This window comes from Podarcis raffonei, chromosome 7, assembly GCF_027172205.1.
Source record: "Podarcis raffonei isolate rPodRaf1 chromosome 7, rPodRaf1.pri, whole genome shotgun sequence".
NCBI lineage: Eukaryota > Metazoa > Chordata > Lepidosauria > Squamata > Lacertidae > Podarcis > Podarcis raffonei.
The window spans coordinates 79148142-79160580 of NC_070608.1; the positions used below are offsets into that span (position 1 = coordinate 79148142).

The following is a 12439-nucleotide window of genomic DNA, read 5'->3' on the forward strand; positions in this document are numbered from 1 at the left end:
TTGCTGTTCTGTTAGAAGCACAGTAACTGAGTCTGCGGTCAGAAATTTGTGCATGCTACTAAATAAATAAATAACGTATTTATTCCCCACCCCACCCTTTCTCATAGTTTCTTTCTTCCACACTTACTTCTTCATTTTTGAGCTAAAATATCATATGACGGCGCTCAGAAATCAACCCTGGCTGCTGTACTTCCGTGTTCGCTCAGGGTGTGTATTACTAAAAAAGGGACAGGGAGACTTTCTTCTATGATGAATAGGCCATTTACAACTGGGTAGCTTAATACAGGTGGGATGGCGAAGGGGGAATTAATTAGACATGGAACATACGTTCCATTCTCACTTCGTATGTGTATGCAACATGCTCATTTATTCATTAATACTATATGTCACTCCATGTTAAAGTAGCAGTGTCTGTGGCTGCATTTCAACCAATCAGGTCCATTGATTCATCTGTAATGGTAAGAGCGCATGACCATACATCAAATGCGTTGGTGTACAGTTTTTAGTTGTGGGGAGGTTGTTTCAGCTGTGTGAAATAGCTCTATATTTGGAAACCTGTGAACAGCAACCAAGTCAGTACTGGCAATTAATTTATGAAGGAAGCCGCACCCAGCGTCTTCAGAACCAAATTACCCTTCAGACAGACACATCGAGAACAAACAGTAGACATTACTGCAGCGTTATTCATATTTATGGGATGTTTTATTTGCATTGTTGATCTTTTACAGAGAAGGAGTTAGAATTTCCTCAAATCAAAAAAAGACCATTTGCATTGCCAGAAGACTGGTTTGATTTTGCTTTAAGTCTTTTTATAGTCACATTTTGAGTTGTGGAGATTGCCTGCTTTCTTTTGGGGCTAATTTAATTTTGCATTCTCTGTGCACCCAGATATGTCAGAGTCAACCAAATATGAAGGAACTAGCTGCTTAATTTGATATAAACAAGAGGGTCAGCAAAGAAGCACTCAGGTGCTGGTAGTAATGACTGCCAACAGAGTATCAGAAAAGAACAAGACTTGGAAAGGAGTTGTGCTTATGGCCATGATGAGCAGATATGCTACAACTATAATTAGATTGCAAAGTGAGTAAGTACTTAACGAGAGGAGTAAGGATGGCCTTGTGTTTGCAGGCCTAAAGTCGATTTATAATCTGTAGTTCTGCATTGGGTGGTGTCCTTTATCCAGAAACGTTTTTTAAAAAGGATACAATAAAGGAGGAAACTGTTTGCCTAAAATTGGCCAATGTTGCATTCATTTTTCAATTTATTACTATTTTGTGGAAGTGGGGAATGTTATAGGCTGTGGTACAGATGCAAGATGTTCCTCTCCTATCGAATCAAATCCCTTTATGGGAAATTTGCCATCCACATTTTCAATTAGGATAAAGATAAATTTATTGTCATTGTCCATATATACACAGTATACACAACAACGAAAATCAAACACCCACCCAAAGACCGGGTTCACATACACATTTGCACGTATCTCCAACATTCTCATCCTATTCAGACATAATCTATAAAACATAACATAATCCAGAATATAACATAACCTATTTAAAGGCATAACATAACCTAAAACCTATCTCATTCCTTCCTACTTCCTGCTTGCTATTTCTTGCAACTGGCCCTAAGATCATTATTTAGTGCAATCAGAGCTCTTGGATAGAAACTATTCAGAAGGCGTGTGGTTCGTGTTTTCATTGTCCTATATCTTCTGCCCGAAGGCAACAGTTCAAAGAAGTTGTGAGCAGGATGGGTGGGATCTCTCAGGATATTGTGTGACTTCTTCAAAGTGCGAGACGTGAAGATCTCATCCAGGGTTGGTAGTTGGAGCCCAATAACATTCTGGGCAATTTTAATTATTCTCTGTAAAGCTTTTTTATCCGTTTCAGAGCTGCTCCCATACCACGATAATACACTATAGGTTAAGACACTCTCAATGGTACTGTGATAATAGGACAGAAGTAGGTGCTGAGATAGATTCAGTCCCCTGAGCATTCTCAGGAAATACAACCTCCCCTGCACCTTCCTCACAACCATATTAATATTTGCAGTCCATGAGAGGTCCTCAGAGATATAAATGCCCAGGTATTTAAAACTACCAACCCTCTCCACCTCCTCGCCATTTATGTGCAATGGTAAAAATACACTTTTCTTTCTCCTAAAGTCAATTATGAGTTCTTTGGTTTTTTTGGTGTTAAGCATAAGATTGTTTTCTTTACACCATTGAATTAACCCCTGTACTTCTTTCCTATAAGCAGTCTCATTGTTCTCACTAATGAGCCCCACCACCGTTGTATCATCCGCAAATTTGATGATTGTGTTGGACTTATACAGTGGGGTGCAATCAAATGTGTACAGGGAATAGAGAAAGGGACTTAGCACACATCCCTGAGGGGCTCCTGTGCTTAACACTAGAGTAGAAGAATAGTGAGGTCCCATTCTCACTGTCTGCGGCCTATCAGTCAGGAAATTCCTTACCCACAGACAGATCTTCTGATGTATACCCAAGTTGGTCATTTTAAGAAATAACCTGTCTGGCAGAATTGTATTGAAGGCAGAACTGTAGTCCACAAACAACAGCCTTGCGTAGGTTCCCTGTCGTTCTAGATGACTCAGTACAGTATGGACAGCGATGGAAATAGCATCATCAGTAGATCTGTTTCTTCTGTATGCAAACTGGAACGGGTCTAGAGTGGATGGAAGACCAGCCTTAATATGATCTAGCACCAATCTCTCAAAACATTTCATAACGACAGATGTTAGAGCTATTGGTCTATAGTCATTGAGAGATACCACCACTGACTGCTTGGGGACTGGCACTATAATCGATGTCTTCAGGCAGGTAGGGACAGAACCCTGCAACAGGGATAGGTTAAAAATGTCCGTAAATACCCCAGCTAATTCTGCAGCGCAGTCCCTGATAACCCGTCCCGTGATTCCATCCGGTCCAGCTGCCTTCCTAATGTTAATGCTCCGAAAGGCACGTTGTACGTCAAAGGTCTGTAATAAAAATGGTTGTCTATCAGTAGTAGTTTCTGATGATGTGCTGGTAGCCAATGCTGTAGTGACGGTAGTTCCAGTTCCCACCTCAAAGCGACTAAAAAATTGATTCAGTTGATCAGCCAGGTGCGCACTGCTACTGGCCAGTTCGTTTTTAATATTTTGCCCTGTAATTTGTCGCAGGCCTTGCCATACTCGACGAGGGTCGGAGCTTTCAAAATGTTTTTCAATCCTCCGGCAGTACATAGCTTTGGCGTTCCTAATGCCCTTTTTCAATTTGGCTCTGGCTTCTCTATACTGTTGCACATCACCAGAGTGAAAAGCAGCATTTCTTGCCTTTAGCAGAAGATACACATCCCTGTTTAGCCAGGGCTTGTTGTTAGGGAACACCCGTATTTGTTTGATGGTAGTGACAACATCAATGCAGCTTTTAACGTAGAACAGTACTGTTGAAGCGTATGTGTCCACATTATTCTCCACAAAAAGCGACCACTCGGTGCTCCGAAAGCAATCTTGAAGTTGCTCAGATGCACCTACTGGCCACACTCGTATCTCTCTAGTTGATGGTCTGATTCTGCATACGAGAGGTCTATATGATGGTATCATAAGTAAAGATATGTGGTCTGACTGCCCCAAATTGGGCAAGGGCTTGGTCTTGTATCCATGCATGATGTTACTATATACTCGGTCCAGGGTATTTCCCCCCCTAGTGGGACAATCAACATACTGGTGGAACTTAGGAAGCACAGTCCTTAAATCGGCTCGATTAAAATCACCAGCAACCACAAATGCTCCATCCGGGTAGGCCCGCTGCTGTTTGCTAATAGCAGTTAGCAGGTGGCCCATAGCTGTAGTAGTGTTTGCATCGGGAGGTATATACACCGCTGTTATTATAACAACATTAAACTCACGTGGCAAATAAAAAGGGCGGCACTTCACCACTAGGTACTCCAAGTCAGGAGAGCAATGCGTGTCCATTTGTTTGATGTCCGAGCTCCAGTTGTTATTTATATAAACGCAAATTCCTCCTCCTCTGCTCTTCCCGGATTCAGCGGTTCTATCCGCTCTAATTACTGAGCGTCCTTCTAGCTGCAGAAGTCCCTGTGGAAAGGAGGGATCCAGCCACGTCTCTAAAAGGACCATAACACAGCAGTCCCGGATACTTTTCTGCCGAGAGGTAATAAGCTCCAACTCCTCTACCTTGTTAGGCAAGGATCTCACATTTGATACAAGGAGACTTGGCAATGCAGGCTTGTGGGGATTTTTACCTAGCCTCACTCGTAATCCAGCCCTGCAACCCCTCTTCTGCTTACGCCCTCTCCGTTTTCTTTTCTTTCTGGCAAGGAGAGCAAGGGGAGTATCCCAAGAATGTGCAGGATATGGAGGCTCTCTGATAAGCTCAGCTGGAATGTTATAGGTTGAGACCTCCTGGCTGCAACCTTCTCCTCTGCCGATACTTAAGAGCTCTTGACGACTATAAATTTCTTGTGCCTGAGTATTTACAGTCCATAGCAGCAGTAAGTTCACAAATAAAAATAAAACACAAATCGGATACCGGTCTTCGGAGTGCCGAGCCGCTGCAAGTGCTTGCGCCGCCATCTTGGCCTAGCCAAGCGCAATTCTGCGCTGTAGAAACTGTTAATACCAAATTAAGCAGCAGTCCTGACTTCACTTCTGCCAATGAGCCAACGAACGCAACGTACACTTGTTTTTGTTAAACTACCCGAGCAAATGCTTTAAGCATATCCACAAATACAGATCACTTATGTCCACTAAAGGCAGCGGGAAAAGTGAGAGAGAGAGAGAGAGAAGTGAAGGATCTTTTCTATAGTGGTACACACTTCTAGTCAAGATAGCTGTGTCCTGTATGTAGCTTGTGCTGTGAATGATGCTGTGTCAAAAATTAGCCCTTGATTGTGCTCTGCTGACATCAGTTATGTATAGCCTGTTCTTATTGGCCCTTCCTTTGCAAAAGCCCTTATCAAAGGAAGCAGGAAAAGACTCCTGAGGAGGCTGTTTAATCATTTGTTTCTGGAGTTGTCTGTCTCTTCTTGTTCTCCATGGTTCCTGAGCCTCCCAGGGCATTTGGTTTTCCTGGCTCTTTGCTGACTTCCCTCCTCTTTCGTTACTCCCTGATTGCCCAGGTTGGTTATCTTGTTTGAATTCAGTGACCAAGATTACCCCAGGATTGAGGGAACAAGCCACAACACCCTACTGCAGCCATTTTTTTAAAACCCACTATTAAAAGCAAGGTGTGGTATTGCAATTAGGAATTTAGGAGTTGCCACTGGTTTCCTTTTTCTTTTCTTTATCAGTACCTCTCTAATGGTGCCTTTGTGCTTAGATTGCCTTCACTAAACCGCAAATAATGTTGCATTATTATGAATGAAATTGCTTAATTTTGTGGTTGAGCTCTGCAAAACTTTACACTCACAATCTTGTTTCAAATAGTTTCCTTGAAAGAGAACAGCTTGCGGTTCTCATCTTTCTGTCAGTGCCTCTCATAGCAGTCACCTGGTCTGCACAGAGAAATAGTGTGCCCAAAGGGAAGCCAGATTTTTGTCTCCTTGAAGGTGGTGACTCTATTCCCAGGTTTCATATATTGACTTTGCTGGACAGAAGGCATTTAAAGTATATTTCCCTGCCTTTTCTGCCCTACTTAGAGCTGTACGTATGCATACTTTTAGTTTGTTATGGGCCTAGCTGATGGTTTTGTTGAGTGCAGCTGGGAAGTTGAGAGTTCCTTTAACCAGTGAGAGGTGCAGTCATCAGGGAAACAGCTGAAACAGTGGTGGTAGACTCCAGACATTTTGTTTTGTTTTAAAAAGTCCCTTAGTCAACAAATTTGGTGTGGTCTTTTTGAACACAGAAAAGCTAGGTTATCTGAAGGACCATTTTCACCCATATGAGCATGCCTAGTTGCTAAGATATGCATTGGCGGGCCCTTCTCTCCTTCCCACCAGTAAGAGGAAGCGAGCATGAGAGAGAGGGCCTCTTTTTGGTCATGGTTCTGGAGTTGTGAACTCCCTGTACATGGCCCCTACAGTGCAGGCCTTTAAGCATGCCTTAAAAGCCACTCTGTTCCATTCTGCCATTCCTTAACAGGGTTTTGTCATTGTTTTCTGAGACTCTAGGCTTCCCTACATTGGTTTTTAATGTTGTTTTAATCTCATTGTACACCACCTTGTGGGGGATATCCTCTAAAACAGGTGGCATAAATACTTTCAAATAAATACGGCTTCCAGTATTCTGCCAGTTTTATAGTATTGATTTCATACATAAACTGAGATTTCCTTCTGTGCTCAGGAACACAAGAGCCTCTAGAATACTGTAAGTTTTTCTCAAGTCCCAGAGAATATGGGTGTAATCCACCCATAGGAAAGCTCATTTACCCATTTTATCAGTTGCCTTATTATGGTGTTTGAACACACTTAAGTATTTAGGATTTCTATTTCTACATGTTCCAAAGAGCTTTGTGTTGAAAGACTGTCCAATTTCTACAGACTTTTAGAACCGGAAGAAACTAAGAATAATTGTTAGCAGCAGCAGCGTTCCTTCTTTAAAAAACAAAATGTTGTGGATGATATAAGCCACACAGGATTTTTGTTGAAGAGGCAGTGCCTGGCTGGAAAATTCTGGACGTGAACATTTCTGAAACAAATTTTGAAGAAATCAAAAAGAAGATATTTTCAAATGAAATTCAGTTTAGACACTTAAAAGGAAAGCATCACTTAGGAACAGAAAATGTCAGTTGTTGGACCTGTTTATGCATCTCTCCCTATGACTTGATCTGACAAGGATTGTGCTTTTAAAATGCTAGTCTTCATTTTCAAGTCTTCATTTTTGTTTGCTATGAAATACTTAAAATTCCTTGTGGATACTTAATTCTGAAGTACATAATTTGTTGTTGTTGTTTAAGCATACATAAAATTAGTTCTCAACTGTATGAGTTCTCAAAAAGCAGCGTCTTTGAATCTACAAGCTGAGAAACAACTGCAACCACACCATCAGGGTATCAAATTTTGGAACATTTATCTGTCAAGACTCATTTTAGCAGTATCAATCCATGAGCAAAAGTCTGAACCAAACTAAGAAAAGTCAGAGATGGAGATGCAGAAAAATGCCACTTTCAAATGTCTTTTCTATGTTAAAGCTAAATCAGTGCCCTAAAGGTCCAGAGAAAGGGAAATTCTTGAGGCTGCTTCCTGGAAACACAGCAGAACATCAAATAAAAAGCTGCATCAGTGAAAGTACCGCAAGAAGCTATCAAGCTGAGAACGTATAGCATTGTTTTTCGCTCAAGGAGTATCACTCCTGATCACAGATGTATAATGATCAACCTGAGAAAAGGCAACATGTATATTTGCTCATCCTTAGTCATGAGCAAGTTTGGGCTAACAACTTTTTTTTATTATTACCAGTGCTCAGTGTCAGCATGTTCTCTGGATGAGTTGTTCCATGTCGGCCTCTTTTTTTTTTAAATGAGCATCCACAGGTGCACATTCATACAGGTTCTTGCAGCAACCAATATATCACTATGCTTGATCTAGGGTGTAAAATTAAGTGTCTGGAGCTAAAAAGCACTACACAAAAGCATTTATTTAATTAGTTAAAGCAAGCATTTTTACCCCGCACTTCAGCCAAAAGAGAGTCCCAAGAACAGCTTATATATGACCCATTCAAACAAAACAGTTTTTGCCCACAGTCTTAGTCTAAAAGACATACCACAAAAGGAAAGGGGGTGGAGAGGGACATGGAGGGAAAGCAAACTCAGGCACCAGTTCTTAGTATTGTGGCCTCTTGTGTTGTCCTATATCTCTGAGCTTAGAACATCCACAGAAGAGGGTCTTTATATTCCTAGTCTCCTTGTTTTCATGTGTTACTCTGCCTTTCAATCACTTTGAACTTTAGACCTGGCTTTAATAGATTGATGGACACTGGTGGTCAGTGTTGCCAAATCTGCATGCAGGTGGTTCCATTTTTTCTCCCCAGAAGCAGAGGCATGTGGATTAGTATCACCTGTGTCAATATGACAGAAGTCTGGTTATGGAGGTAGGGTGTGTTGAGTGCATGTGTGTAAATTGGACAATTGTCCCTTTGATCCTCGGTCTGTTACAAAACGGTCCTCTGACAAACCCCTGCTTCTTTTTTTCTTCTTTTTTGGTTCAGACAATAATCAGTCCTGCTCTTCTGATAATTAGCTAGATGCTTTCTCTTTCTGGACACGGAATGTCATTGGTCTCCTTGTCAAAGATTTTACTTTGAAAAGTGGGCTATAAATAACGCATTCTGAATTGGTACGTCGGGTGTAAATTATTGAGCCCAAGATGTATATATTTTAGCTGGGGCCATCATGTGATTAAGGGAATATTAGATTATTAATTGTAGATTATTAATCCTTGGGGAGGTCACTTCAGTGCTACACACGTTGGATCATGCCATGTCTTAGAAGAGGTGTTCCATTTTATTGAAGAGAGAAGCAGGGGGTGCCTTTTCTAACACTGTTACTCCCACCCATAGGTTTTGTATGACTGCAGTCTTTAACAGTGTCTATTCAGAAGTAAATCCCATTGGATTCAATTGGCTTACTCCCAGGGAAGTGGCATTTGGATTGCAACCTCAGGGAGCAGCCCTAAGAGTGGGGAAAGTCGGCATAATTTGTGCCAGTTTAAATTAAGCCAAACTCCATTCAGCAGGGGGGCTACTGTTGACTGAGTCAGCTTAAGCCTGGTGGGAGGAAAGCAAGCCTTTAAAATACAGTTTGACTTGCCTCGCTCTTTTAATTGGCTTTAGTTTGCCAGGACATATGAACAAGCTGAACAGAGTTAGGATCCAGTGTAAGTGACCCCTGCCTGGTCCAATCCCCTCCCACAACATGCTCCCATAACACCCATTTATCAGAGTTTACACCAGTGTAAGCTCACCAGTCTTGGCTCAGCTGGCTGAGCCAGGATGATGGAGTTGCACTCCTGTATATTTAGCTGAGCCAGGGTTGGGTAACCGATGGTATCCAGCTGAGCTGGGAATCTGCTTCTTCAGCCAGCTTGGCTTCTTGTGTCTACTTGGAAGGGAGCCCAACTGAGTTCAGTAGAACTTACTCCCAGAAAAGCATGTTTAGGATTGCAGCCTTAACTGATTAATTGAATTTAGATTGCTGCCCTAGTTTCAGCCAGATACCTTTTAAACACCATTTTTTTGTGAAATTGAAAGAAGATGTTTGATTAAATTTTGAAATACTTGATCAATATATCAGATAAATAGGTAATATCCCAGTAATCCCATGAAAACGAGGCCTTGGATTGTCAGACGTGTCTCCTGCTTCTATGAAAGATAAAAGCCAAGTTAGGTTCATCCTCCATCTTCCTTGTTCCTCTTCTTTGGTGGGATAAGATGACAAAGAATAGCTTTAAAGCAAATAAAAGGAGAAATAAGGTAATGCATTGTAATTGAAATCTTAGAGGGAATAAAATGACAGGCAGCATGTCTCTGCTTGTTTCAGGTTTTAGAAACTGGAAAAATCCACAGCTGAGATGTTAAGGAACATGGGAGTTGCTCTTTCAAGACAAGGACAAAATGATCTGTCAAAAGGAAGAGACAGGGTGATAGGGGGAAGAACAGGAAATAGTAAAACAGCTTGAATTGTATTGTGCCCTTAGTTGGCCATTGGTTATTTCAAGTCAGGTTTCTTTTAAAGACATAAAATGGAATATTCCAATGCAAAGTAAATAAACCGGAGGCAGCAGGGGTGGGAGGAGAGGTGATTTAGGTGTTGATGCATCGTTTATGATGGACATACGTTTTTGTTAAGGGTTCTTTCGAATGAGATGTGACGTGCTAGAATGATGCGGAAGAAATTCATTGTACAAATTAATTACTGGCATGATTTGTTCTTTTTGAGATTTTTGAGGACTCCACAGCTATGTGAAACAGCGCATCAAACAATAGCATCTTATAACAAATTACAGAATGCATGCACATTTTCGATAATGCAGTGTCAACACACAGATTAAAAGCCCAGCACTGGAAAAGCAGTGAGTAAACCTGAGTGTGAACACAGCTGTAGTCTAGCTAAATGTCTGGTTGCTATAAGGAGAGGAGCACGCAACTCCTGCCAGAACAATGTTTCCACCCACTTTATACTTATGGCTGCTGCTACACAGCGGATTTCATATCCCTTTGCCAAATTTTAAAATGTTAAGAAATAAAGTTTGTTACTCTCATTAGATTGTGTGGTGGCACACACAATGTAATGTGTATTAATGCATTAATGGAGATCTCCCCGCTCCATGATAGATGTACTTAGAGCTTTAAACCTGTTGACTAATTTCTACATTTACTATATTTTCTAATGAATCCAGGTGCCAAAATATTATTGTTTCTCCTATAAAAGCTACTTGACAGTTTGCGTAATGGTTCAAATTTTGTCCCATAGGCTGTTGAATGTAGTTTGCTAATGTGAGTCAAAGAAACAATGAAGAATCTTTTAGCACCTTAAAGACTTAACAGATTTTTTTGTAACATAAGCTTCTGTGGATTAGAATTAACTTTGCAAGAAGTTTGAAGTTGACAGGTGTACATACACATGGGTGTAGAATGAAATACTGTACCTCTGAGGTATGGCTGGCACTCGTTCATTTTCAGTGCTAACGTAAAACATAATTGTTCTCTGAAACATCTGTTGAATGTTGATTTAGTCAGCCACATATAGGAAGAAGCTGGCCTCTCTGTGGTGTCAAATATAGTTTTAGCGATTGTTGAATAATTGCTGTTTTAATTATGGTATCCTTAAAATCTGTTCCTATTTGTTCTGAAAAAAGAATTTGATGAGTGTTGCTGTTTTGAGGTTTAGGTTATTGTAACCCACCCCGGGATCAGTAACTATGAAGGGTGGGCTAGAAATTTTATCAAATGAACAATTGCATCAAAATGGCAAAGGATAGTCTTCAAATTTAATTAATGCTTAAATGTAGGCAAAGTAGGCACAGAGGCCATTCATAATGGCACAATACTTCAGTCTTTGGAGCCTGAGACTCTTAATTTTAAATTTTAAGCTTTTACGAGCTAGGTTCCCTCTGCAGATGAAAGAGTCCGAGGGAGTTTTAACGAGCTGAGTTTGTTTGCAGGCAAATTCCTTCTTGGCAACCGATTATCCCCGCAGAAAGGTTTTCAAGATACAGTGCCCCCTGAGCTCAAGAGCAAAGCCCATGTATTGGGTGGGCAGGCAGAGCTGATCTCCCACTGACTGCATTGCTGGCGCCCTTCGCAGCCAGTTTAACTATCCCAAAGGCAGACCAGAATGAAGTCTTGCTCCTTGTGGTCTGCTGCTGAAACCCTGCCTCTCAGAGGGGCCCTCATTGGCTAATTGGCTAATTTGCATTCAAAGTTTAGGTGGGGTATCCTGTCATTCTACATGGCCAGCCACGAAGGAGGCGGGGTCTGCCTTATCCTCTGTCCAGGGAGATGGGCCGGGCCACAACTGTCATCTCCACAAAGAAGGGGTGATCAGTCTTTCCCTCCTATCCAACCCCTCTCCCCCAGGCTCTTTTAGCTTCATAGCAGACACCCCACACCCCAATTCACCTCTCCCCAATACTGTTGGTTACTAGGGTTTTGACCAGTGCTATCCATTTCTCCATACACCCCCCTTTTTCTCTTCTCCCCAGCTGATGCTCAGCTGTGATTCACAGTTGGCGAAGGACTTGTCAAACCATTCCTCGTGTGTGTGTGTTTTGCAAACACATAGTTTTCAGTGTACCTGTAGACTACCCTAGTGCAGAAATCTCTGTGGGTGGGTGGTCCAACTTTGCTCCTCTAATGATAGTCATGGATCGCCAGTTATTATTTACATTACTTTTTTATTTCTTAATGACATTTGTATATTGCCTGAAACATAAAAGTTCTTACAGCTTACAGTAAATGTGAAAATAATTGAAATACGAACCAAAACGTAGAACTGTTGGAAGGGGAGGGGAGGTACACAAGGCTGCTGTTAGTGTGTATGATGTTTTTTAAGATTAAATACCTGATATCACCCATGTGGGCTAATATTACTTTACATCATTGCATTCTTTTTGAATGTCTACTAACCAACAAATTTTCGGTACTGCACCATCATAACCATTGTCATAATTAACAACTACATTCTGTAGTTCAGCTTGCTGTTCCATATACACCCAAATGAAAATTGCATGAAGAAAAGGAATATCAAATCCAAACTAGAATAGATTGAAATGCTGTTCTTAATTTCAAGGTGAAGATGTTTTAAAATGTGCTTGAATCCTAATTGGTATATGGTATTTCTAAAAGTCACATGGAATATTCAGGAAACATTGACATGAAGTGTACTTGTAAATTATTTTAGTGCTTGGTATAAACCTCTCTCAGTCCATTCCAGCTCTTTAATGAAACAGCAGTTGTCATTTGATTGGATTGATAT

General features: G+C 41.1%; 1 protein-coding gene across 11 annotated transcripts in view; it reads left to right on the forward strand.

Moving 5' to 3' along the window:
• The window catches only part of CTNND2 (catenin delta 2), a 515372-nt gene that overhangs the window by 300860 nt on the left and 202073 nt on the right, over positions 1 to 12439 (forward strand). The window lies entirely within an intron of this gene.